This window comes from Nycticebus coucang, chromosome 8, assembly GCF_027406575.1.
Source record: "Nycticebus coucang isolate mNycCou1 chromosome 8, mNycCou1.pri, whole genome shotgun sequence".
Classification (NCBI taxonomy): Eukaryota; Metazoa; Chordata; class Mammalia; order Primates; family Lorisidae; genus Nycticebus; species Nycticebus coucang.
In genome coordinates this window covers 65,898,843-65,922,672 of record NC_069787.1, presented here as the reverse complement: position 1 = coordinate 65,922,672, position 23,830 = coordinate 65,898,843, and positions in this window count along the sequence as shown.

Sequence of the window (23,830 nt, the reverse complement as noted above, 5' to 3'; positions counted from 1 at the left end):
AAGTGGTGAAAAGTGTTGTTATCCAGTTCTTCCGGCAGCATTAATAGAATAGGGGATCTTTTTTTACTCACTGTATGCTTCTGTTTGGTTTATCAAACATCAGATGCCTATAAGAGACTGGTTTCATCTCTTGGTTTTCTATTTGGTTCCATATGTCTATGGCTCTATTTTTGTGCTTATACAATGGTGTTTTGGTCACTGTAGACTTGTAATACAGCCTGATGTCTGGCAGAGTTATGCTTCAAACTTTGTTTTATTACTAAGAATTGCTTTGGCTATATAAGGTTTTTTCTGGTCCCATACAAAACAAAGTACTATTTTTTTCCATTTTTGCAGAGTATGATGTTGGTATTTTAATGGGAATTGCATTGAATTTGCAGATTGCTCTGGGTAGTATAGACATTTTAACCATGTTGATTCTTCCCAGCCAAGAGCATAATATATTCTGCCATTTGTTAATGTCTTCTGCAATTTCTTTTCTTAGGGTTTTATTATTCTCTTTGCAGATGTCCTTCACCTTTTTTGTTAGATATATTTCTAGGTATTCAATTTTCTGTGAAGCTACTGTTGAGGGGATTATGTCTTTGATTAGCTTCTCGACATGGCTGTTATTGGTGTATACAAAGGCTACTGATTTGTGGACATTGATTGTATACCCTGAAATGTTACTTTATTTCATGATCACTTTCAGGAGTCTTATGGTTGAGTCTCTGGGTCTCTAAGTAAAAATATCATATCATTAGCAAAGAGCAAGAGATTGACCTCTTCTATTCCTATTTGGATGCCCTTTATATCCTTCACTTGCCTAATTGCATTGGCTAGCACTTCCAGCAGTATGTTGAATACTAATGGTGATAGAGGACATCCCTTGTCCAAGTCTAAGTTGAAAAGCTTTCAGTTTTACTCCATTCGGTGTGATATTAGCTGTGGGTTTGTCATAGATGGTGTCAATCTGTTTAAGAAATCTGCCACCTACGCTTATTTTTTAAGTGTTATTTTTAGAATAGGATACTGAATTTTATCAATTGCTTTTTCTATATCTACTGAGAGGATCATATATATGGTCTTTGTTTTGCTTCTATTGATATGGAAAATTACATTTATAGATTTGGGTATGTTAAACCAGCCTTGTATCCCTGGGATGGAGCCTACTTGATCATGGTGTATACTTTTTAAAAATGTGTAGCTGTAATCTATTGGCTAAGATTTTCTTGAGTATTTTTGCACCAATATTCATTAGTGAAATTGGTCTACAGAGCTCCTTTTTTTTGCTAGGTCTTTTCCTGGTTTTGGTATCAGGGTGACATTTGCTTCATAGAATGCACTGGGGAAGATTCCTTCCTTGTCAATGTTTTAGAACAGGTACTGCAGTATAGGTACAAGGTCTTCCTTAAAGTTTTGATAGAATTCTTGTGTGGAGCTATCTGATCCAGGGATCTTTCTTGTTGGAAGTTTGTTTTTTGTTGTTTCTTTGATCTTAGTGCTTGATATTTGTCTGTTCAAGGGATCTATTTCTTCCTGGTTAAGTCTAGGGAGATGGTGTGATTCTAGATATTAGTCCATTTCCTCCACATTGTCAAATTTCTGGGTACAGAATTTCTTGCAGTAGTGAGGTTAGTAAAGATTTTATTTTTCTATTTCTAGTTAATCTGACCAATGGTTTATCAAATTTATTTATCTTTTCAAAGAACCAACTTTCTGTCGCATCAATTTCCTGAATGATTGTTTTGTTTTCAATTTTATTTATGTTTTATTTAATTTTGGTTATTTCTTTTCTCCTGCTGGGTTTGGTATTGGATTGCTCTTCCTTTTTCATTTCCTTCAGACGACTCATTATGTTGTTGATTTGCTCTCTCTCTGTATTTTGAATGTAGGCACCTAATGCAATGTTTACCTTTTAGAACTGGTTTTGCAGTATCCCACAAGTTTTGCATGCTTCTTGAAGTCCCATAATTCTCTGAGTGGCTTGTTATATTTTCTTTTTCTTCTTTTCTGCCTCTTTAACTACCTGGATTAATTCAAGAGCTTTATTATCTGTCTGAGATTCATTCTTCTCCATCGTCTAAAGTGTTATTGATACATTCTACTGCATCTTCAAGTGTCCTTTAAATTCCTTAAGGTTCACCATATCCTTTCTATACTCTTCATATCTTTCATCCATTTTTTTATTCTGTTTTTCCACTTTCTCATTATTTCTCCTTATTGTGTTTGCCATCCATATTTTAAATTCCTTATCTGTCATTTCCATTAAATCTTTATAGGTGGAATCCTCTGTGGTGACTACCTCATAATCCCTTGGAAGGGTTGCTCTGTTTTGGGTTTTCATATCACAAATATTTTTTTGCTGGTTTCTCATCATGTATGTTTTGCTATTGTTCACTTCCCTTCACTACTTTTTCCTCCTACTGCTTCCTTTGCTTTAAATTACTTTCTCTCTGAGCTTAGTTATTATAGTGGCCTTCAGGCATGAAGCCAAATGGAAGAGAAGGACAAAGAGTGAGAAGGGCAAAGGGAAAAAGTTATGCAGAAAGAATAAAAAAAATGAAGGGGTGAAAAGAAAGAACTGAAGAAAAGGAGAGAAGGACAGAAAGAGGGACAGAGAGACAGGACACATAGTGGTGTTTGGTGGGGTGCTTTGACCCACATCTGTAACTCCAGGACTTTGGGGGGCTGGGCTGAGTAGGTCTCTCCAGGTCAGGATCTCTTTGCTAGCCTGGGTAAAAAAAGGGCCCAAATATAGAAAAAAATAAACAGTATGTTGCAGTGGAGACCTACCAGTACTGTCTTTCCAAAGACCAAAGCTAGGATACCTTAGACTATGAGCTCATGGGCTCTTGAACCAGACCAGTGACATGATCCCCATCCAGACCAATGCCATGATAGTCAGATCTTAGAGAAAATACAAAAGAAATAATAAAATAAAGAAAATTAAAACTGAAGGAAAAAAGGGATATATTAAATATATGAGAAATTTTTGTGGATAAGATTAGAAAAGTAGAAAAATCTCTACCAAACTATAAAGAAAATGAGAGAAAGAAAAAAGAAATATAGAATAAAAGTGCCTGAAATATCATAATTAAAATGGAGGAACCTTTGCTATTGAAGAAAGTAAAAATGAAAAAATAAAAACACACCCAAACCAAACAAAAAACAACAGCAACAACCAAGAAGAAAGAAAAACTAATAGAAAAGAAAATTGTTTAAAAAGCAAAGGAAAAAAAGGGAGAGAGAGAAAAATGTATGAGTATACATAGTACACACACACACACACACACTGCAATATATTGCCTGGACACCTGGTTGCGCTGTTGTTAGGAGATGGAGAACACACATGCTGTATTTTCTGTGTTGGAAGACACTCTGTAGTTTAAGAGGAAACCCAGACAGCTCCTCTTGATCTAGTTGCCCCTAATCAGGGCCTAAGCTCTTACCAGATCTCTCAGGTAGAATGTCTTGATCTTTCAAACAGTGCCCCCTGATAACAAAGTGGTTTTCCTGGGACAGGGGTCATTCAACTCACCTCAAGGATAGCTGCCTGAGCTCAGCAGGTACGCCAGAGCTGGCTGTGTACCAAGACCCTGAAGACTGTTTTTCCCCCGTGGCTTTCCCACAATGGTGGCCTGCCTGTAACCAAGCCAAAGGGAGCTTCATCCTGCCCTGCACTCAGCTGCCTGACACTATTCAAGTTTCCTTGCTCATCCAAGCCCCTCCAAGGGAGTCTAGGGAACTGTCCAATCCAAAACCCAAAATAACCCTTTCTCACCTCCAGTCCTCCATGGGAGGGTCACCAACAGATCTCTGCCTATACCCCAGCACCTGCCCTTTGTGCTGGTCCTCCTCAGCTCCAGACCTCCTGTCAGCTCCTGGAGTCTCCTACAGCTTCACTGTGCCCCTACACTGATGTTTCTGGGTAGGTTCTCCAGCCAGAGGTGGCCAAAATCCTCTGTCCCTTACCTCACTGAGAGTGCTAGCAAGGAGATGTCACTAGTCCATCATCTTTCTCCCTTTTTCCTGTGGCTCACTTTAAATCACTAACTGCTCTTCGGCTACGGGAGCAACTTTACCCTCCCATGCAAAGGGCTGGAAGTGCCTAATAATGCACATCCTCCTGGGAAACCTTAACTGATGATAAATGACAGATGTGAGGATATGAAAGTTCAGCTTTCTTGCCCAGAACTCCCCTGTGGGATTAGACTGAAGCCACCCTCTGTGGGACTTTACCCACATCCCTGCTTGTCTTCCTCTTCTCTTTTCCTACTTCTCTTGCTCTCTTACTGGTTTCTCCTGGAGAATTCTCTAAATGAATCACTGGAGATTTTTAACTCAAATGTGCCTTTGGAGAATAGAAGTGGTAAATATAGACCAAGAAGTATAGATAATATGTGTTAGAGGTGAAAGCTCTTACTGTCAGTTGTGGTGATTAAGAAAAGCTTTCAAATATAATGGAAACTGAGTTTCATAGACATTTAACTATTCAACAAATAAGTGTGGAGTGATTGCCATGTGTCAATTAATGCTGATGGCAATAGCGGGATTGGTATACTAGTGGTTCTCAAATTACGATTTTTGAGAAATGCACATTATCAGACCCTGACCCAGAATTACTTTATCAGAAACTCTGGGGCTGAGGTGTAGAAGTCTCTTTTTCCATCCCTTCCGGTAGTTCTGATGCACATTCAAGTTTGAAACCTCTGTACATGGCAAAGATCTGGTTATACCCAGTTTTCCAATTAATAACTATGAGCTTAGAAAATTTATTTACTTTTCTGAAATTTAGTATCTTCATATGAGATTGGGTGGGAGTGATGACACTTGTCTTTTGAGGGATAAATAGTGTTAATTTTTTACCTTTATTTCTATCTATATTGCCTTTATTTCCTCCTAAATTCCCTACCTCCTCTTCTTTCTCTCCCTTGCCCTCCCTTCTTTTATTCCTCCCTTTCTTCCATTTCTTCCTTCTCTTTCTCTTCTCTTCCTCTCCTTTTTCTCCTTCCTCCTTGACTTTTCTTGCTCCCTTCCCTCTGTTTCCTCCCTTCCCTCGGTTACCTCCCCCCCCTCCCTCCCTTCCTTTCCTTCTTTCTTTTCTACGTTTCTGCCTTATTATGCTTTTAGGCTGGAAGTAAAAGATGGGATGAGTTGTATTGGTGGGAAAAGATGGCTAAACTTCCCAGGTTAGCTTGTACTTAAAAACCATTTTCCATCAACCACTGTCCCCTACTCAAAATCCAAATTTAATTATTTTAAAGTACGTTTATGGTGTAGTTTGAAATACATTTCTATTAGTTATTCTAGAGTTTTACTAAAGATGGGAAATGCTTTAGTTTTTTTTAGTTTAGTTTGTTCTTTGTCAGGAAAACTATCCTGATTAGTGGGCCCTTTTTGATACCACGTGAAATTCTTTCTGAGAATTTTTGTTAGTATCTTATTTCTAGTATGATAGAATATGTGCTGTGGTATGTTCCATCCAAAACAAACAGAAGGAATGTACAAATTGTACTTTGGTATTAAAGATTTATCCTGAAAAACTGTTTAAAAACAACTTGATCCATAGATGCTCATAACTTAGTTCTAAATGTGCTGAGACATTTGGTCAGAGATAGTCTGGAAAGACAGTAGCAGACAGGAATCATGCTCTGTCTCTCTAGAGAGGGAAGAAGGTTGCCTCAGGATAGTCCAGAAGGATATTTGCTGCAGGAGAAAAATGTGTTGTGGAAACATTGCAGTAGTGACTCTCAAACTTGAGCATGTGTCAGAATTACCTGGAGGTCTTATTTAAACAAAGACTGCTGAGACCCATACCCAGAGTTTCTGTTTCTGTAGGTCAGGCGGAATCTGAGAATATGCATTTCTAATAAGTTCTTAGATCCTGCTGCTGCTGCTCGTCAAGAAAACTGCCTTAGAGAAAAGAACATCCTCTAGTCTAGAATTAAAGGTTGGAGTTAGGCAGGAACAAGAAATGGATTTTTGTTTTTGTTTCTAATATATTTCATTTTGAATTTTGCTGAGTTTAATTTTCAAAAAATACTATTTTACTCAGACTTCTCATTTGCTCACAATTTTTACTCTTCATTTTATATTAAGTAAAGCCCTAATAATTAATCAAAACATGAAAATATTCAGCAGTATTTTCAACCTTTCACTTACATCCCTGGATAACCTTGTTGGCCCTCCAAAAAATTCTAAGCCTTCCTGCCCTCCACACTAGTCCATTTTGCTTGTTTTCCCTGAGATGCTCTCTGGTCTTCACCCTTGCTTTTGGCTTTTAGAGTCCAACACACTTTTCAAGACTGAACTAAATTCCTTCTCCTTCATTAAGCTTTCTTTGATAAAACAGTCACTTCTTTGAACTTATTGTAGAATTGTCTGGACTTTTTAAATTTTATTTTAGGTTTTTGAAAAAATATTTCAGTGCCATCTATTATAATTAGAAGAATACAAATACTTTTATATCATTTATTTTAGGGAAGACCTTTTAATCCTCATATCCACTCTACGGAGTAGATAATATTATCCCCATTTTACAGATAATTTACTTCTATATATTTCAGTTTACTTCTAAACTTGAGTTATATGATATCAAACATGCGATTTTGTTGTGTTCCTCCATCTGCCCACTCCAGTGACTTGCAGGTAATATTCATTAAAATGATTGCCACATTTAAGATAGCCAGCTTTTGTGTTTGACAAGTCCTTCAGGAGATTCTGATGCATGCTTAAGTTTGAGACCCACTGCTTTATCAAAAGTATCTAATTTTCTCATAAGACCAGAGGATAAATAGTCCTATCCTGGTTTTATAGATGAGAAAACTAAGCTCAGAGAGGTTAAGTGTTCAAGGTTTCACAAACTGCAAATGGCAGCATGGGAAATCAGTCCTAAATCTGAACATTTCAAAAGATCATAATCTTACATTCTACTCTATGAAATCTTGCACTAACTTAATGGACCATAATTTCTATACTCTGTTGAGTACTTATTCTAAGTAGACCATGTTGTATGCTTTGCTCATTTCTGTGTGTCATTGATATTGCTGGGAGAGTAATAACCAAAAATGCTGATTGTCTTTATTATAATAAATGTATATTTTTCCCTTGAGGAAGATTCCTACACAGTGATCTTTCTTCATCACATGTTGATTCATTATCTCTTACAATGTGTTACACACATTATCCACATTTTTTAGCACACAATGCTATTTCTTATTTGGTGACCAAAAGGTATCAGTAGAAGGCTTCATCTCTGTTTTTCTGGAGATACTAGGGATAATATAATATGAGCATTTCCCACTCCCTTTCATTACACTTTAGAAGCTCAGTATATCTTGTTTCTATTCCTTTGTTCTTGCTTCTAAGGGAATAGGTGACCCTTTACTTTGCCAAGATTGATTGCTTACATCCTTGGTTCACTAGTTCTGTTTCTCTTTTCAGATATTGCTCAATCAGTTCTCCCCTTATCTCACCTGGAACTTCTCTCCCACACTTGTGGCCTCTTAACCTCATCAACGAAGCATATTTGGACTTTCCCTTTACTAAAGAGGAGCAGCCTTTTCTTAAGGATCCTATTAACCATCTACCCCAAATCTCGTTTTCATATCTTCAGTTCATGGTCAAGTTTCTTTAAGAAATAATCTAATATTCTTCCTTGAATTCCTTTGTCTTTCAAAATTGTGACACTTCTCTAGTGCAACTATTATCTCAAATATAATCAATTAAATCTTAAACCCCCCCTCTAAATCAAAAGCGTGTATATTAGTGTGTATATTTCCTCTTTAATCTCTGTACCCATCTGACCAGTTCTGTAGCAGAAGGTTTCCTTGACTTAGTTTCCATGATAGTGAAATAACAGAACCCGCTTAGCTATCTTTTCTCTTATTTTGTTGTGCTTTGGTGTCTCTTCTTCTTTTACCAAATAATTAATTTACTTATTAATTACTAAAGTATTTAGGAATACTTTTAGAGTCTACTATGTGACAAGCACTGTGTCAGGGGTTGGGGCTACAATGGGATATACATGGTCTCTGCCCTCTTGAGGCTGAACAAGTTAGTGCAAAATTTTGAATGAGAAACGAGTGCATTATTTTTAAGGGTCATAATCACTTTATGTGAGCGTACTATCCTTAATGTTTTACAAACAAGGATTCTGAGGAAGAGAGAGTTCACATAGCTCCATGCTTTTGTTTCAAGAACACTTTGGGTTTTTTTATATTCTACTTCACCTTCTCCCAGCAATTGAACTCTGTATGTGTTATATGTGCCCAGAGCTCTGATACACAAGAGCTAATCCAAACTCTCACACAGAACTCGTTTCCTCAGAGTAAGGTTTGCTTTTTTAATCATGTGAACATCTCCCTCCACCTGAATATCTCCCTCAAACCTCTGACCAAAAATATCCAAAGTGAATTCATTACCTGGTAGCCTTTTCCAAACGAACATAAAAATAAAACCGACCAACTGTAAGTTCCCTTCTTGGCTTCTCAATTCTCAACCATATCACCATTTTTCTTTTCTTTTTTTTTTTTTTTTTTGTAGAGACAGAGTCTCACTGTACTGCCCTCCGGTAGAGTGCCGTGGGGTCACACAGCTCACAGCAACTTCTAACTCTTGGGCTTATGCGATTCTCCTGCCTCAGCCTCCTGAGTAGCTGGGACTACAGGCGCCCGCCACAACACCTGTCTATTTTTTTGCTGCAGTTTGGCCGGGTCTGAGTTTGAACCCGCCACCCTCAGTATATGGGGCCAGCGCCCTACTCACTGAGCCACAGGCGCCGCCCATATCACCATTTTTCTAGTCCTCCAGGCATAGAATCTGAGAGACCTTGAACAAATCCATCTTCTCCATATGATTTCTATGTGTTGTTAATTATATCTCAGCAATGTCTCTTTTTAAACATACTTATTTCTGTGTCCACAACTGCCACCACCATTCTTTGTGACCCCTTACCTAGCGTTTCCACAGTGACCTAAATTCTCTCTACAGAACCACTGTTTTCTGGTTTTAGGTTATTTTATCAACCTATCATTGTAACAGATTAATATTCTTGGTACATTTCCGACCAGCATGGTCTCCCACTCATCACTTCTGAAGTCAAGTACATTAGGCTTGCAATCATAGCCCACTTAACATGGCCTCTGCCAATCTTACAAGGCATTTCTTTTGCGTTCGTCCACATATTGCATGTTCTGGGCAAAAGGATACATTTCCCACCTTTGCCAGATGACATCATATACATTTTAAGGCTTGAGTGACTTCCCTTCCATGAAGTTTCTCCAGACTTTGACCCCTTCTGAACTCTGTTCTAATGTGTTGATATTCTCTTCTGACTCTGTAGTCTCCCTAATATTGTATTTATTGGTATACTGTCAAATTTCACTTTTAAAGCAGGAACAGGGCCAGACTTGTTCACCCCGCCCCTATCCCACCATAGGAAAGTCTTAGGAAGTCAGGCTTAAATACAGATGAAAGAATAAGGAAAGAGAGGATCAGAGCCATTTAATAGTTGCTAAGTCAAAATGTAACAGATCTGGCGTTGCACTGACTTTATTTCTTTTTTCTTTTTGGCATTTGCTCTTCTTGATTTGTTTTATATATTAGCTTGATAAGTGATTTGACTATTTGAAAATCAACACTTGAACAGGGACTGTTCATGTTTGCTAAAGTCAACAGTGGGCTCTGAAGGGGAAAAGACTGCCCCTTAGAGGATATTACTTATATTTTCTTTCTAAATGACAGTGTGCTTGTGCCATGGTCACTGTTGATTGTTTTTCAGGGCTTCTATTGAGAACATATAGAGAAGTAAAGTACCAGTATCTCTCCACCCTTTCATCAGCATTAGTATTCAGCATTAGTATTTACGATGATTTTATTGGGAGTAATTAATACTGACAATAATGAGAGGCTTGCCTGCAGGGTATTTTATCCTTTGGCACTGGTGTTCCAGTTTAAAGTTATTTGGCCTCCATAGTTGCATCCTGAAACTATAAAAACCAGTGCCTTAGTGAATTGCTATTTCAGATTATTTTACAAATAGTGACTCAACCAGCATTAGCAAATGGGTTTATTTTGTGTTTGCAACTCAAAATGTGGTTCTTGGATCAGCAAACTCTGCCACATCATTAAAAGTGCAGAATATCAAGCCCCACTCAGACCTACTGAATCAGAATCTGAACTTTAACAAGATCCCAGGGTTATTCCCGTGCACAGGAAAGTTTGAGTAACACCCCTCTAAGTTCTAGAAAAGAGCGACACAAGGATTTTTTTTTTTATCCCAACGGTTTTGTAGAGAGAGTGTGTGTATGTGGGGTGGAGTGGGAGGCGGGGGGTCAGGCGAGGGGAAAGAAATGCCAGTGGGATGCGAATCCCTTCCGAGTGATGAGCTCGGGTTTAGCGGATGCGAGACTCCCCTGTATACTTGAGTAGCTTCACTGATTTCTTGCATCTGCTGTCTGCAGTTGTTAACCATTAAAATAATAAAAAACGAGAGTGTGGAGAGAAGTCGTCAGGTACTACATACAACCAAACCAGCACAAAAGGAAAGCCTCACTCAAAAAGCAGCTCCGTCATTTCCACTATCTCTACTTTGCGGATGCATTTCGCCTCCTCGTGTTTCCACTTAACACCCACGACCACTCACTCCGTTAAGGCTAGTTCTTCGCCTCAAGTCTCCGGTTTCCTTCTTCCTTGCCGTCGCCTACCCTCTCGCAGCACCCCCGGGCCGCGGCCCCTCCCTGCGCGCCAGCTCGCACCTCTCCGGAGCCCGGTGCACCTGGGGCTGACGCGGGCTCGGGACGCGTGCGGAGCGCCGCGAGCGCGGAGGAGGCAGAGTCGCGCTGACTGCCACCTCCAGCCGGTGCCCGAGGGACAGACAGCTTGCGCTGCGCAACGGAGACCATTCTCCTTGGCCGCGGTTCACGACTCGCCACCACCACCACCGCTGAAGCTGCGGGCGGGCGGGCGGGCAGCCGTGCGCTCCCGGGGACAGCCAGCCCCGGCGGCTGCTCCTCCCGGATGCCAGGGCCAGGGCGCCGGGCGGCCGCCAGCAGAAGGATGAAGAGCTCGGTGGGAGGAAGAAGAGAAAAGCTCCTCGGGGCGCCGAGAGCTCAGCCCAGCCACGGTAAGTTGAGCGCAAACAGAGGTGTCTGGGCTTGGTCCGTGGAGTTGGTTGGGGGCCAGTCAAGGAGCTGGGTGCACTCCTCAGGAGGCGAGGCGCCTGGGGCTGGGAAGCGCATGGGTAGCACGGAAGGGGCATTTGCCAGCTCAGACCTTGAGCCACCTCCCATTGTATCCCACGCCATCGGTCCACACCCCTGGTCCCTTCTGCTGAGTGCCAAGAAGAAAGAGTAGCGGTGAGGTTGGGGGGCCAGAGCAGAGAGCTCGCAGATTTGAGGGTCTCCGGGTACAGCTCTCTGTCGAGGACCAAGGGACAGAAGAGGCAGCGTGGGGGCAAAAGGGCCAGCTATGCTCTGGCCAGAGTGGACGTCTCGGCCGGCGGGAGGGACGCCCTGCTGGCTCTGTCTCCTGGGTGTGTGCGGGGCGTGCTCCCTCCGGGAGACCTGCAGAAGTTGTTGGGATAAGGAAGCAGAGCGGGCCAGCGTCGTGTCTTCATTTTTCCATTTTCTTTCTTCTTCCTTTTAAAAATAACAATAATAGTTAAAAGGCTTTTCAGGGTGCACACAATTTGAGGGCAGGGTGAGAAGCTATTGAGTTGCAGGCAGTTTCCTTCCAGGTGAATTCACTTTGACATTTAGGGTGGGGTTGGGAGGCTAAACCAGTGCCCTTGAATGTAATCGACTTTTTAGCCATCTAGCGCCTCTTTTTAACCCCTCCTCCCAGCTGGGAACCTGGGGGACCAAATTAGAAGAGCGAACACAGGGTTTGTGTACCTTTTGACTCCTTGCGGCTTGGGAGAAGTTTTCTTGTGTGTGTGAATTTGGGTCAGAGGACACCTGCAGCCTCCAAAATTGTGTCACCTCGTGTGATCTGCCCACTTTACAGCGCAGACTTGCCCCATGACGTGTGCTGGAGACTGCGTTCATGTATTCTTTAGCCTGAGCTGGTTTGCGACTTCAAATGAGAAATGCAAGCTTCTCTGCATTTGAACATCTTCAAATTTTGGAACCTTGGACTGGGAAAAACATTCTCACTCTGTAGATGTAACTAAGGAGCCTGGAGCTGACACTACTCTGATATTCCTGTAGTGCTTTCAGGAGCCGCGATGGGGAGAATCGTCTGTACTGATGTGGGGGATTGCTAGTTGGTGTGTTAAAAGTGCCTTTGAGTTGACCGCTCATTTCTGGTTCATCATGTTTTCTAAAATCAGACAGAAAGGTGCATCTCCCTCTGGTTTTCATGCTACCCCATTGGCCTGTGCTGGGGAATTAAGGCACATTACACTCGTCTCTGGGCGTGAAAGGCAAATATGGGTCATTTCAAATTATGTAGATTGATGCAGCACAGAACGTCTAGGGCTTTCGGCAATTCTATATCTTTCCAGATGTTCCTCAGAAATTTAGCTTGAGCAGTCTATTCATGGAGCTAAAATATAGACAGGGGAATGGGCAAACATTGTCAGTTAATGTATTATCTCAGATTCAAGGAAATCAAGTGTTGGAAGTTGTCTGTGTTGGGAGAATGAGATTAGGAGACAGACTTCTATAGAAAATTAGGACTTCTGGATGACTTTTACTCTTTGACAAAGTGGCTGAGGGACTTTTTGGTGATTTAGTAATACCAACACTGAACATTTGATTCCCATTCACTGAACACATTTACAACTCAATGTAAACAATCTCAAGAAGGTAGTCTCCTTACCATCTCCCTTTTGTAGATAAGGAAAGGAAGCTTGTGAGAGGGTAAGTTGGGAAAACTCCCAGTTAGTGCCTTTGAGCCCAAAATTGCTGTATTCCAAAGTCAGTTCCATTAACCCCTAAACAGTCTCCTGGAGTCTCATCTGAAAAATGAGAGGACCAAAACTTCTAAGTTCTAAATTCCTTGAAAAGTTAGTACAGTGATGACAGTATCCTAGATTGATTGATCTACAACCATTTCAAACGTTAATGTAACAAAATATAGACCCCGAGACTTCAAATGAAAATTGTGTGGCATTTATATAATTTAGCCTGACAGCTCTAGGAGGGCAAAATGCTGAGATTTGGTGTTCATCTTGATGTTGTTCCTTAAATCCTGTTATTGTAAATCAATAGTACTATACTATGTATGATAGCCCTTAACGATGTATGATTTGTAATATCAAACATGTCTGGTGTTAATATCAGGTTTATATGGCTCTATAGGGTTATCCTGAGGTCTACATGAACACACTCATGTTTCAATCAGCTTATAATTAAAGCTCTGATACTAAAAGGATGTTGAATTTCTAAGAGGTACTAGCAGCTTGTTTTAAAATTTCCTGTTTATTTTCCACAGTATTTTCAAAACAATTACTCCCCTTGCTGTGATCTATTTACTGAGTGTATCAAATTTCAATAATGAAAAATATGTGCAATTTAACAAAACTGGAGTGTTTCATATATAGCAACAATGGCTAGATGATTCACATCTAACTTAGAGGTTTTTTTTTTGGGGGAAATTAAAGTGGTACAGTTTTCATTGCTAAGTGTATGTAGGCAGCTAAGTACATGTCATTGGTTGTTTTTTCATCATCTCCAGGTTCATAAACTCATTATTCATGAATGCTTCAGCTAAGTTAAGTTAGACTCTGTCTAAAGATTTTCAAGGTTCAAAACCAGGAGTAATGACAACAAGGTATGTTTGTCATATTTCTTTATAAGCTATAATTATAGTTATTTTCAGAGGGTGATATGCTGTAAGTCATACAGCTGATTTGCCCTCACACAAATGGAATTATATAAAAGACTTACAAATCTATTGGGATGCTAATACTATAAGTTCTGGATGTGGAAGCAGCTTTGGGAAATGGAAATTCTTTGAAAACTAAATATATTTGACTATGTTTTGCTGTACCTTCATGTTATCTTATTAGTTTTCAAATAAAATTACGTTTCTCTGTCCCATTGACCTAATAATTGTTGCCATGATTTCTATTTTGTTTTAGGATTAAATATTGTTTCTAGTAGCAACTTAGCATTGCATCAAATATAAGTTTTTATTTTTTGGTAGTTAGAATCTCAAGAAAACTCACATTTTGCCTACTAAAAACAATATGCTTCTGAATATGTAAAGGTTTAACAAAGGCATAAAAATAGTATACATATTTGCCTAGAGATTTTATTTTTGGCAGAAGATAATCAGGCTATTGTAATAGCTAACATATTTTGTTTTAGGATACAGGCAGTCCCCGAGTTATAAACATCCAACTTACAAAAAACTTGCACTTAGGAATAAAGACTATTACATACAGGTAATAGGTAAATGTACTTGTTCAAACTTACATACAAATTCAACTTAGGAATAAACCTCTATAACCTATCTTGTTTGTAACCTGGGGACTGCCTAGAGTAGAAAAGTATTGAAACTAATTATACACTTGAATTGTCAAATTGCAAAATATCTAATCACATTGGGTATCTTGTAAATGGTTAACCTTATATCAAACAGATATATTTTCTACTGGGTTTTAAAAATGTTTGTTTAATGTTGTCACAATGGGACTAATATTTTCTTTGCTGTTATTTGATGATTTGAACAACCAGATCTCTGAAAGGCAATTTAAACTCTGTCAACATGAGTCACATCGACATCCAAATTGAAGAAACTAATATTGGAAAATCATTTGTAATTTTAAATGTTTCAAGAGCTTGGAACTCAAGGTAGATGGCACTTCTTAGTTTTTTGATAGGGGCTCTAAAGTGAGAGATTGAATAAAATAAAGCTTGTGGGTTGAAAATCAAGCAAGTGCTCAAATTGCCACTTAGGAAGCTGAGATCAACTTATATAAGTACATACCCAAAATTTGTCAGTATAATTTGTATTTTGAATGAGTGAATAACACATTGGAGACCGTTTCACATTAAAATGTTATCTATATCTTCTAGGGGATACTAAAATTAATGATACCTCCCTTCTATGGATTAAATGTTTGTGTCCCCCTAAAATTTATATTTTAAAGACCTAACTCCCCATGTGACAGTATTAATACTTAGAAGTGAAACCTTTAAGAAGTAGGGTTAGATGAAGTCATAGGGTGGAGCCCCCACGATGGGATTAGTGCCCTATTAAATGAGGAAGAGACCTCTTTTTCCTCTGTCCATGTGAGGATACAATAAGAAGCCAGCTATTTTCAAACCAGGAAGCAGGCCCTATCCACTCCTCAATTTGCCAGCATCTTGATCTTGGACTTTCTAGCCTCTGGAACTGTGAGAAATGTTTATTGTTTAGGTCATAGGATTTTGTAATAGCAACTCATATTGACTAATCACACCCCATTTTGGTATAACTGACCTTTAAATTAAAAAAAAAATATTGCCAAGAAAGGAAGTTGTAAAATTCCAGGATTCACATGGGTCATATTCTTTTACAAAGTCTTTATCCTATTTTAAATGTGATTTTAAATGTATTTGGATAGTACTATACCAGTATTTTGTCTTGATTTGGGTTGTCTTTCAAAGAGTATCTTATTCCTCAACTTACTGATCAGTAGAGAATACTAGAACACAGTTATCAAGCAGGATAGGGAGATTTAGACTATTTAATTACTTTATTACTCTACCTATAGTGTCATCCAAACATAAATTGATTTTTTTGCCTTATTTGGAACACAAAGGGATGGTTCTCCCTTATTTATTTATATAATTAAATCTACCCAAACGGGCCAGCATGCAACATTTCTAAACAGGTCTTTTAAATGAGCAGTTCTTCCTTTCCATCTGTGAACTTATATAGGAGACAATACTGATCTTGGGATGGCTTGGCTACTCATTAGACTTATCTGTCCCCATGAGAAGAAGAATCATTACTATAATGCAGTGTTAGGAAGCTCCATTTGAAGGCTTTCCTGAGGATCTATCATGACATGGGGTCAGATGTTCTCTGTTCATTTTTTTTTATGGTCTTAACCATGTGTTTTGTTTTTATTACTAAAGTTTTATTTGCTGAAATTTTCACATGTTATTATTAGAGATGATTAGAAGTTTCTTTCTCCTTTACTCCTCTTCCAATTTTGCACTTCCCTTAATTAAAATAAAAGAAAAATGAATGAAACATTCCCAGAGTATCTTTACTTTTAGGTGCTCCTTAGATAGGGAGGTAACACATGAAACTGCAGAAGGCATCCCCACAAATCTAGACTTTAAAACTACATTTAGTTAAATACAACTTCTGTGAGTTAGTCTCAGTTCCTCAAAGCCATCCAGATCACCTGGAATATAAATAGTACTCAGGTAGATGTAAATTTCACCTTCAATGTAAAAACTGACATTAACATCATAGTGACAAAATAGCTATGTAACATGGTATAGCATTTAAAGGTATGAGACAGAACTAGAAGGCCTGGTTTCAGTCTTTTCTTTCTTAAATTTGAGAATTAAGTCACCTTATTGCACCTGTTCTTGCCTCAGTGTCTTCATCTATAAAATGGTGATAAGGAATTTCACAGGCTTCTTTGAAGACTTAACAAGATGATTCAAGTAGCGTTTTTCAAATAGTGTCTGGTACATAGTAAGCAAACCATAGATGTTTTCTATTTTTATTATCAACATGTATTCATTTCCTGTGACCACTGTACTAAAATGATCACAGACTTGGTGGATTAAAGCAAAAGACATTTATTCTCTCAAAGTTCTGGAAGCCAGATGTCTGAAATTGGTATCACTGGGCTGAAAGCAAACTATAGACAGGACTATACCTTGCCTTGCCTATACATTAGGGGAGAATCTGTTTCTTCTTCCAGCTCCTGGTTGGCATTCCTTGGCTTGAGGTCACATCACTCCAGTCATTGGCCTTCTCTTCTGAGTGTCAAATCTCCCTCTGCTTCTTCCTCTCTTACAAGGACATTTGCATTTCCATTTAGGACCTGCTAGTCTAGGATTAATCTCCCTATTTTATTTTATTTTATTTTTTAATTATTTTTTTAATCTTCCTATTTTAAAAATCTTAATTTAGGGCGGCGCCTGTGGCTCAGTGAGCAGGGCACCAGCTCCATATACCGAGGGTGGATGGTTCAAACCCAGCCCTGGCCAAACTGCAACAACAAAAAAAAATAGCCGGGCGTCGAGGCGGGCACCTGTAGTCCCAGCTACTCGGAAGGCTGAGGCAGGAGAATCGCCTAAGCCCAGGAGTTGGAGGTTGCTGTGAGCTGTGTGACGCCACGGCACTCTACCGAGGGCAATAAAGTGAGACTCTGTCTGTACAAAAAAAAAAAAAAAAAAAATCTTAATTTAACCAGGTCTGGAAAGAGTTTTTTTTTTCCAAACATGGTAACATTTACAGGCTCTAGAAATTAGGAACAGATATATTGTCAGTGTGGGTAGGGCATGTGTGTGTGTGTGGGGTGGGGGAAGGGGGAGTGTTGTTATTTTTGTTTTGTCTTTTCTGTGCTTAGATGCATGAAAAGACAGCAGAAGAACATAACTAAATTGTGAAAAATGCAAAAAGGACCAGAAACTTAATTTACTTTGAAGTGTATTATTTTAACTTATGTTTAAATTTTGAACAGATTTTTTGGATCAAAGACTTACAGGGCAATCAGTTATTTTCTATTCTCTTCACTGTAACATAATTCATCAATAAATATTTGATGAGTGATTATTATGTACCTGTAGAATGTTAAAAGGAAAAGCAAGACCTTCTCCTCATGGTATTTAACTACCATTATGCTAGACAACTACTATCTTTTTTTTTTTATTGAGTGCTTTTATTGAGTATAGTTGGCTATTTATGTTTCACCTCAACATAGGAGGAGCAAGAACTTGTTATTAAATTTAGAGATAAGAAACTGTTCCAAGGAATATACACACAGGAAGAGACAACTTTTCAACTCTTCCCTCTGATTGATTGTACTACATGTATCTTGAAACAGAATGAAGAATTAAGGCAAGCTTAAAAAATAAAACGTATTTACAAAGGTAAACCAAATTTCATCTACCACATGATGTAAGTAACTACATTGTTTTCCCGAAAATAAGACAGCCTCCGAAAATAAGACCCACTCACAGGAAAGATAAGACGTCCCCTGAAAATAAAACCTAGAGCATCTTTGGGAGCACACCTTAATATAAGACACTGTCTTATTTTCGGGGAAACAAGGTACAAATACCAACAAATGTAATGTTTTGTTTAATTTGACTTTGGCTTAACTGTAAAGTTGGGGGTTTTCTTGGAATTCTTGTTTGTGTCTTACATGTTTTTCCCTACAAGATTAGGATTTTCTAGGCTTATTGAAACAGATGATATTTGTTTACACCTCACTTTTTTATCAGTTTTTCATTCTTTTAAAATACGCGTAACAATGTATCTTCTTAGCCATATTTAAGTATGTGTGTGATAATTCCACATTGTGGTGCAATTATCACCATCATTTGTCTACAGAACTCTTTTCATCTTGCAAAACTGAAACTCTATATATTAAACAACCACTTTCTATTCTTCCTTCCCTAAGTGCTTTCTACTGCTTTCTACCACCATTCTACTTTCTGTCTGTATGATTGATTTTGACTACTCTGAGGACCTCATAAGTAGAATCATATAGTATTTGTCTTTCTGTAATTGGTTTGTTTTACATAGCATGATGTCCTCAAGTTTCATCCATGTTGTAGCTTACGTGAGAATTTCCTTCCTTTTTAAGGCAAAACAATATTGCATTATACATGTCATATACAACATTTTGCTTATCCAGTCATTTCTCTTTGGCTACTTGGATTGCTTCTATGTTTTAGCTATTTTGAATAATGGCTCCTATGAACATGAGTGTACAAATGATCTCTTCAAGATTGTGCTCTCAATCCTGTTGGTGTATATCTAGAAGTGGAATTGCTGGATCACATAGTTTTTTTGAATCTTTGAGAAACTGCAATTGTTTTCTGCAGTGTCTGTGTATTTTATAGTCTCCCCAACATTGTATGAGTTCCAGTTTTTCCATATCCTCACCAATGATTATTTTCTATTTTTTGATAGTAGCCATTCTGAGTGGGATGCGGGAATATCTTACTGTGGTTTTCATCTTCATTTTCCTAATGATTAGTATTGTTGATATCTTTTCATGTGCTTATTAGTCATTTATATATCATTTTCAGAGCAATGGCTCTTCAAGTCCTTTGCTGATTTTAGAATCAGGTTGTTTTGTTTTTGAATTTTGGGGGTTATCTATGCATTCGGGATGTTAATGCCTTATCCTACATATGATTTGAAAATATTTTCTCCCATTTGTGATTGGCTTTTACTCTGTTGATATGTCTTTTCTTGCACAAATTGTTAAATTTGATTTGTCTGTTTTTGTTGTTGCCTATTCCTTTGATGTCATATCCAAGAAAATACATTGCCTTTTAAAATGTTTTGTGATGTGTTGAAGATGTTTTTTAAATGGCATGTAACATAAGGGACTAGAATTAGAATGAAAAAACAAAATTACAGATTAAGATACAAATAACATAAACGTTGAACAATATTAGCTAGAAAATGCAAAAAAGATATGATCTATGTAAAATTAAGCAAAGCTAACTTACGAGCATATCCTTTTTAATATTGACAGGGGGAGTAAGGTGCTGAAATAGTCTTGTTTCCTGTTTTGGGGGTTGGTTACATGGGTCTGTTCACTTCTAAAAATTCATTGAGTTGTACAAATATGATCTGTGCACTATTCAGTAATTGAATCATACTTAAAATTTTTAAATTAAGCATTGAGAAGCTCATGATAAAGAGAAGTTTCCTTAAGAGTAGAAAAAAGTAAAGAAGTACTCAAACCTCTGTTTTATTTCTTTTATTTTTTTATTAAATCATAGCTGTGTACATTAATATGATCATGGGACATCATTCACTAGCTTCACAGACCATTTACCAAGTTTCACATATACCCTTGTAAGATGCACTGCTGGTGTAATCCCACCAATCCCCTTCCCTCTACTCACCTCCCCCCTCCCTCCCCTCCCTTTTCCTCTTCCCCCTTTTAAGGGAATATGCACTCACTGAACATGGTCTGTGAATTTGACCGTAAGTTTTAAAATAGAAATCAGACCCAAAGAAGAAGATATAATCGAAGACTTTTTCTAGGGGGCCGGGGGAAAGGACCATTCCTGGTGCTGAAACTGTGAAACTGGAAAGAATTTTTTCCCATGAGCCTTCATAAACAGGAAAATGAATGGCCCAGTGAGCAACATTCTTATTAATGAAGCCCAGACAGTCGCAGGAATCATTCTTACAGAGTATAGAGCAGCTTAGTTACTGGGATGCCATCCGGTGTGATTTCACTTTAAACATTGCAAAGTTTCTAGAAGGGTGAGGGAGCTACATAACCCTTAGACAATCCCCCAACAATTTTTTGCCTTTTAATAATTCTTTTGGCAAAAGTTGCGGGTCAGTGAGCTTGAGCTCACCTATTATGATAAATTCTAAGTATTGATATTCTTTGTAATGTTTTAAAGGCTGGAGTCAGCTTGATTTTTTTGTGGAACCTGAGAAAACATTAATAGATACCTTCTAAGAAAGATAGTATATCTCTGAGATGGCAGTAGTGGAGAAGGTCCAGACTGACTTTAAAATGTTATCAATAGGGCCCAGTGAAATAACTGGGATTTCCCTCGGTAATTCAAGTTCTTTTCAGGTTTCCCTGAGTATCATAATCTTGACTGTGGTTCTGTTAAGTCAGAAGTTGCATATTATTTTCTTTTACCTCTTGCAATACTTGTCAGTGTATTGAAAAAAATGCCCCAAAATGTGTAGAATGAAAGTCTAATTAAATCCTGCTACCCAGTAGAGATAGCAAGTGTAGAAAAATTGAGTTGATTAGCTATCAGAATCTAAAGACAGTTTGAAATTTGTCTCAAAAATAGTATAACATTCTATCATATTTTGATATACCTTGTCATTTGTTCTCTCCTGAATAAAGTTAGACATAGCTCAATTAGTGTTTAATTGATGGTTCTAGTAGATTGAGTAAAGAATTTTAGGACTTCTGAAAGTACAGTCTGACGTTAGGAGATTGCTTTTAAAATGCTATTTTTCAGTTCCTATGAAATTTGGTGAGCAGTGTGGATTTGTAATAATTTCTTATTAACTAGTGGTATAATTCTTAATTATTTATCATAAGTTATATCTGGATTCAATGTATCCTTTTTTTGACTCTTCATAAATAAAAAATCAATACAAGTTAATGGGAAGAGATTATACTTAGAAAATAAATGCATTTTTTCATTTTAGATCATAAGTTAGAGCATGTGTTCTTAAATTTTTAAAAGTTGAAGAGGAACCAATCAGGACTAAGAGAAAGAATTCCTTTAAAATATTGCCCTTAACAAAGGTAAATGTTTTTCTAATTAGGACTTTTTACTATGTCTGAGAAAATTTGGGGGAAAAACCCTAACTTCAGCATATTAATAGCATAATTTTAAGTAATAACATAAGTCTGTGCTTAGAAATAAGATTTATATATCTACATCCATTTAGAGCAATAATTGTTTTACTTTTCCTACTAATTTATATACTAAATCATATATTGAAATATTATTTATAGAATACAAAAATTACTAGGGTAATTCTGTTAATTTCTCACAAATGGAGGAGGCACTACCATTAATTACCAATTACCATTCCCAGATATTCAGATAAGGAGGTAAGAAAAGTCAAGTGATTTTCCAAGGTCAAGTAGTTTGTGGATGGCAAAGTCATCTGACTCAAAGCCTGATGTTTTTTCTGACACCCTGTTTAGTTTCCTTCTCTTTCCACATATACAGGGAAATAGCATCTGCTGAGTCTATCACACAGTGGAATGATTTACTGAGGAACAATGATAGTATATGAATGGAATAGAGATGAGAACAATCAATAAATGACAGTATTAAGGGAGCACTAATGAAACTTTAATTGGAAAATTGTTTCAAAATGTATTTCAAGATAGGATTTATAATGATACTCAGATTTGATGTGATGATAAACTAATTTTATGCGAATGTTGAAGTGACTTTAACAGTTACATACCTTGATGTGGTCCTTAAAGAAAATTGTCAGGACCATTAATAACTTTCTAAATTGATTAGGCTAATTTGGTACTCTAAAAAGACGTCTTCCTATAATTTAATACTGCCTGTTAACATTCTGATTACAGCAGATTGCTTACTTCTGGGACCAAGTTTGAAAGTTTCCCATCCCTGTATTTTTGTACTTTCCTACTTGGCTTTCCATCTGGTCTTGCCACACCAGAACGGTGAATCATCTTGTCCATTAGCTGAGCTTGGAAATTCTGTGTTACTCAATGAATTTGTTTTTTTACCTCATCCTTTGATACTAGTAATTTGAAACCCGGCAACTTAACTGCTTTTCCAAATGTATCTGTGATATAACATTGACTAGTTTTGTTTTGAGCACCAAAACTATGTGGATTTTTTTTTATCCTTATAAATCAAGTAGGGTAATTTAATGATGGACATTGTATTTCAGAATGATAAAAGGTTCAAGGTAATAATAGTGAGTGGTCTCTAGAGGGGCAGCATAATCAAATAATGTTAGCAGGCTCTCAATTTTTATAACCTGAAGGAAACAGAAATGTGCCAACTGAATGGTCACCCCAATTAACAGCATCTCATAGGAATGTTCATTTCTGTTCATTTCTGTTTTATGATTTTCCACTGAAGGAGAGACAAAATATTGAAGTGTTATTTCTTTGTTTCTAACAGTTACAGCGTGAACAGAGGGACACAAGAGAGACAATGTGTGCAAAGACAACGTGCCTTTCACACACTCTACTATGAACAGGGCACACAAGGACATTGATATTTATTCCATCTTGAAAGAGTTTTTAATCCTTAATATTAATTCTTTGTCAATAAAATAAACATCCACGAGTTTTGGAAGTTAGCTTTTATGAAAGTGTCAATAAATAGAGTTTAATAAAGGGAACAATAATAAATTATTGACATTTTGTTGATGGTCATCATGTGTAGAGAGAATGCAGTGAAGCATGTCCTTTAAAATACTGCCAAGGATCATGCAGTCCCTCTTGCGTATGGAGCTGGAACTGACATGTTGATTCCATGACGGTATCTGCATGTGGATGGGAGTATAATGCTGTGTATACAAACCAAAATAATTTGGAGATCATTGAGAGATAAGTTTGAAGATAGTTTCACATGCTTTTGTGGAAAATCATAAAAGTAGTTTGGTCTAAAAGAGTAAAATTACCGGGCGCATATTTTGAGGAAAGAGGTCATGCTCATACAATAGGCTAGCAAAAATTTATTTAGCTTTCAGTTTATTAGTTCCTCAACTTTTTCAGTGAAATAAGTTGTAAGAATTCCATTGTGAATACTTTTCAAGATAACATCAGAACCATCACCAAAGATAGTATTGTTGAAGCTAGCCAAGTAGCTTCTACTTTAATAATCATAGTGATCCCAATCCCATTTCTTGTCATTGGTAGCTTATCTTTGACGTTCCATCCATGTTTAGAAAGTGTTGTCATACACAATTTTAAGAACTCAGTTCTACATTTAAAATGCATCTTCATTGAGTATTATGCCATCTTTAATGCAAGTATCTAATTCTTTCTCTTAACCTAGGACATCCAATGGCCAAGTGACATTAATGATATCATATAATGTATTCACTTGTTTATATGTTTCATAACCAGTTTCCTTAACAAAAAGAGATTTACTGTCTTGATAGGACATTATTTCCTCTCTTTTTTTCTTTTTTGTTTTTCACATTGTTGTCT